Below are 5454 nucleotides of genomic sequence, written 5' to 3'. Positions count from 1 at the left end.
CTTACCAAAATGGTATGCTCTTGTCTCTGGGCACTGATTTGGATGGAATGAATAGCACTGATCTCTAAGGATCTGAGTGATAAGGTGGCCAAAAGGAAGGTACTTAGCTTGCTTGGGCTTGGCCTTGCTGATGTAGTCTACATAAAGCTTCATCATCACGGTCCAGTATAAGGCTGGAATAGAAACCCAGCATCCTATGTAGAAAGCATATAGGGCTGTCAAATAGTCACCTCGCCTCTGAACCTTATAGCCCGTCATACATATATTTCGGTACAAGACTGAATCAAAGAACCACAGATCATCAGGCAAATAGGTCCGAGTACCAAATGTCTCGCCCTCACTGTAATGGCCTGTAAGTACCACAGCTATGTCTACATAAAAAGGCCTTCTCTCTAGAATGGGATAAACGAGCTCAAGCTCAGGAGGGCAAACATGTGGGCATCGGCAAGATTTGGCCAGAGTGTCCACTGTAATGCTGATATGATGGCCCTTAACGGTAGTGCACAGCTTCGCCAGATTACTCGGGGCAGGTCGGAGGTTCTGGAAGAACATCCGAACAAGCCTCGGGTAAACTGGGGATGTGACAGGGGCTAGAATGGCTGAAATGCCCCTGCGGTCAATATCCTCGTAGGCTGCCCGGGTCAGAATGTACCGGAAGAAGAAAGAGATGTCAAAAATTGACTCATGCGCCACCGTAAGATTTATGTATCTCGGCAGAGGTCTGTCTAAGGTTTGGCCTAGCTGTGCATGAGGCGGAGATGAAGAAGGTGATGGTGTATGCTTAGCCTTATCATGAGATGATGAAGATGCAGAAGCAGAAGACTGTAGTTTGCTATCTGATGAGGACTGAGCTGGAGTTGGTGATGCAAACTGCTCAGACTCAAAAGGCTGCTCTGAATCCTGGACATGAGATGGTTCAGGCTGCTCCTCTAATCTAGGCCTGACTCAGCGATGATAATGTCCACGGGCGACAGTCTTGACCCTAGCCATGGCCTGCAAAATAGAAAGAAAAACACTTGTAATATAAGTTAGTATTGCCATAAAGAAGTGAAACACAGTATATAGAAACATGTATGTCAAATAAGATAGACAACACAAAGCATGAACCTATGCAGGTGATGATGGGCTAAATAAGTAGTGACATTTAGTGAAACATGCTAAACAATAAAAGTATGGAATGCATCCAATGTGGAAAACACATGCATTGGGCATGTATGAGATAGCATAAAATCACAAAAGAGAGTGTGTGAAGTGTGGGATGCAAATCTGTGAAGTTCGATAGATCTTTTAGTGATCGATCGAAGAAAACTTCGATGATCGAACTGGTACGGGAAATTTGAAAAGTCACAGATCTGTGACGTGGAAGGCACGGGGGCTCCCAAGTAAGCTTGTGGGGCCCTCTCACACAACAACACATCAAGATTGGTCACTTGTTTGGCTCGTGACCCCCAAAATCAAGTCAAAATCGAAATATATACATAAACCTATATATATATATATACATATATATACACAAGCTTCAAAACTTCATATATGGAAAGGATTAAGCATGGAAACTCTAGATCTAACATGTAAACTTCACAAATATGTAGATTGAAACTCGAAATCAAAAGAAAAACACTCGGGAGTTACCAAATCCGAGAGAGAGAGAAGTGGAAATCGCGAGATGGACGAGATCTGAGATGAGGGAGATGATGTGGAGGCTTGGGATGGTCACCAGAGGGTTCACCAGAGATGGGAGAGGTAGGCTTTGCAGCGGTGAGGGCTATGAGGGCTTAGATCGATCTTGAAATTGATCTAATGACCCTAGGGTTTTATTTTTAAAAACTGGTTCCGACAAGGTCGATCGATCGGGGAAAATTTCCAATCGATCGAATATAGATTGATCTGAAAAATCTTGAGATCGATCTCACCTTAATAAACGACAATATTTTTTTTTTATTGAATTTTTGAAATTAAAAATTAAAATTAAAATTAAAAATATATTTTTTTTTGAATTTTTGGAAATAAAACAAAAGAAAATTGTTTTTGGGATTTTTAAAAATTTTAAGATGAAAATAAAATAAGTAATTGAAAATAAAAGTGAAAAATAAAATAAAATGAAATTTTTTTTTAGAGTTTTTGAAGGTAAAATAAAATAAAATAAGCACTAAAATTTAAAATAAAAATAAAATTGCAGCCAAAGTCAAAGTCAAGGTCAATAAAGGGTACAGATTGATCAAGTTGAGATCGATCGAGAAAATTGTTCAATCGATCTAACAGGTAAAAACCTGTAGAAAAGCTCAAACGATGCACAGAGAGGCCTTTTTTCATAGATCTCAAAAATTTTCTAAGTGCGGAGTGAAGATCAATCCAAGAAAAAGTTGGATCGATCTAGGAACTTTCAGATCGATCCAAAGAAATTCTCGAATGATACACAGAGGGTTGATTTATGCAGGAAATTTCAGATCGATGGAACAGAGCAATGATTGGATGCAGCGATGGGTGTTCGATCGATTGAACCTCTTTTGAGATTGATTAAACAGGGACAAAATGCCTATTTTCCAAAGGAAAGTGCATACATACTCAATCAAAATCCCTAGCCATGTGTATGAATTCCAAAACATATCTAGACGACGCAAGAAATGAAAGATAAAATAGAAATGAGAGAGGAATAGGGTTGTAAACCCTACGAAGCCTTTACTAGTCTTTAACGTCTCTAGCAAGACGTTGGGCTCTTTTAGCCCGGATCAAACATCTTGTAGTGCATCCCCTCCTTAATGGGGTGTTAAGTACTTTGAATTCCACCCAACAAACTGTTCCCTAAAGAACTTGTTGGATTAGGTTCAAAGGAATTTGTTGGTCCTTTGTCAATGTGAGCTTTGGGCTTCTATGCCCTCTTAAAGCAAGATTTTGAAACATTATTCTTTAGTTTCAAGGTCGAAGATGAACTTTTTGAAGTTTTGGTTTCAAGCAAAGATTCCATTCTTTCACATTCATGGTCTAGACATTTTTCTACAACATTTACTTCTTCATGCTTGTCAAATGAATTTGGGGTTGGATTGAAGATATTCAACTTCACTTTCATATGCCCAAATGAGATTTTCATTACCCCCGTCTTACAATTGATGTTGCATTTGCGGTTGCTAAGAAAGGACGGCCAAGGATAACAAGAATTTGGCTCTTAAGATTTGGAACCGGTTCCTTGTCAATGACAACGAAATTGACCGGGAAGAAGAATTTATCAATTTTAATCAAGACATCCTCAATGATACCCCTAGGTTTTTTGATGGATCGGTCGGCAAGTTGTAAAACCAACGACGTCGGTTTCAAGTCTCCTAAGCCTAATTTAACATATACTAAGTACGGAAGAATATTAACACTTGCTCCTAAGTCTGGAAGAGCCCTATTAATGACATGGTCACTAATGATGCAAGAGGTAGTAGGTGAACCGGGGTCCTTAAACTTTAGAAGGGTGTTATGTTGCAAGATTGAGCTCACTTGCTCAGTCAAGACCACTTTCCTAGGTGCTTGGCTCTTGTTCTTCCCTTTTTGGGTGCAAAGATCTTTTAAGAACTTGGCATAAATCGGAATTTGCTTAATTGCATCCAAAAGTGGAAGATTAATCTTCACTTACCTAAACATTTCTATGATTTCATTTGTCTTGGTCTTTTGCTTGTCAAGATAAATGAATCCTTTCAAGGCATCCGGAAATGGAGCTATTGGCTCAAAAACTTTTTCAAAACTTTTCTTTGAAACATCATCAACACAAGAATTTTTAAAATCCTTTTTCAAAGCTTTGTTCAATTCATCCTTCAAATCAATTTTGGACTTACTTTTCAAATCACTTTCTAACACTTTCTCATTTGAATGATCATGCATATGCAATGAAGGAGGAATATGATAAGAAACGGGACGGGTGTCAACTTTTGGTTGCACCGGTTCATTCTCTTAATTGGACACACCTACTTTGTTGTCCACAAATTTCCCACTTCTCAAGGTTGTCACTGCATTGACATGCTCAATTGTGTGCCCTTCCGATAAGGAATGAGTCTCAACAACACATTATTGCTTTGGTCAAGCATTTAAAGGCATCTTCCCCTTCTCTCTAGAATTTAAGTACTAGCTATTTGCCCTACTTAGGTTTATGGCTTAGCAATGGATTGAGAGTTAGAATGAAGCAATTGAGTGTTCGCCTCTAGAGTGCCTAGAGCGGTCAAAAATTTCTCTCTAAAAGCGGGACTCCTAAAGTTTCCTTGGGAATAAGATGGTTGATTATGGAAATGAGAATTAGAAAATTGATTGCGATGTGATTGAAATGATGATAATTTAGAACCTTAGGAATCTTGGTCTTGCATTGGTGGTGGAACATACTTCCCTTGAAAACCATCTTGGGAGGGTTTGAGCCTTCCCCTTGGCTTTTCCAAGAAAATTTTAGATGGTTCCTCCAACTTGAATTGTAATGAGTGCCATAGGGATTATTCCCTTGACTAACAAATGTAGCATTGACTTGCTCATGGGGCTCATTTTGCACATGTCCATGTGGATAATTGGAAGTAGAATGCAAGACAGTTGAACAAGTCATGCAAGATTCATTAGATGCACGATGATGAATATGAGTAGGGGGGAAGATACTTGATTCGTCGGATTTTGGTTGATCAAAAATTGATCAAACCTTTAAGATATGGATTTCAACTCGGCGGCTATGTCATTAGAGTTGTCAAATTGATATAAGCCAACATTTTTCTTTCCACCTAGGTTTCTATCATTTTTAGAAGATTATGACCTATGCACGGAATTTTCACTCATACTTTCATACAATGACCACACATCATTTTCATGCTTATCGAGATAAGAACCACCCATAGATGCATCAACCATGCCCTTATGATTATCTGGCAAACTTTCAACGAAATATTGGACTAGTTGCTACTTAGGTATGTCATGATGAGGGCACTTTCTAAGCAAATCATTAAATCTTTCCCATGCCTCATGAAACATTTCCCTAACCCCTTGAGAAAATTCTCTAATTGAAGTTCTCATGGCATTGGTCTTAGAAACCGGATAGTACTTTTTCAAGAACTCTTGTTGCATTTCCACCTACGAGGTTATCAAAAAATGCCTAAGATTGTTGAAACAATATTTTGCCTTGTCTTTAAGGGTGAAAGGAAAAAGTTTAAGTCTTAAAACATCTTCCGGCATATCCGTGTATTTCATGGTGGAACACACTTCAAGAAACTCATCCAAATGCTTATAAGGTTCTTCACTTGGAAGTCCATGATAGTTAGGAAGCATTTGAATGGTTTGTGGTTTGATTTCATAGTGATGTGCTCTAAATGGAGGCAATTGAATGAAAGTGGGTGCATTATATTCATTAGGCATATAATGTTCTCTTAATGCAATGGGAGAATTCACAATTGATGGTGCTACACAAACACCTTGATTAGCTTGAACCATAGGAGGTTGTGGAACAAA

At 38.7% G+C, this 5454-nt stretch overlaps 1 pseudogene; it reads left to right on the top strand.

Moving 5' to 3' along the window:
- Positions 1–4918: 4918 nt before the first annotated feature.
- Positions 4919–5017, top strand: LOC132287304 (small nucleolar RNA R71; annotated as a pseudogene).
- The last annotated feature ends 437 nt before the right edge of the window (positions 5018–5454 follow it).

This window comes from Cornus florida, unplaced genomic scaffold (genome assembly GCF_030987335.1).
Source record: "Cornus florida cultivar Cherokee Brave unplaced genomic scaffold, ASM3098733v1 CherokeeBrave_3.0.0_Hap2_Chr11, whole genome shotgun sequence".
NCBI classification, from domain to species: domain Eukaryota; kingdom Viridiplantae; phylum Streptophyta; class Magnoliopsida; order Cornales; family Cornaceae; genus Cornus; species Cornus florida.
Note: the sequence above shows the minus strand (reverse complement) of the source record. Positions and strands in the feature narration are given on the sequence as shown.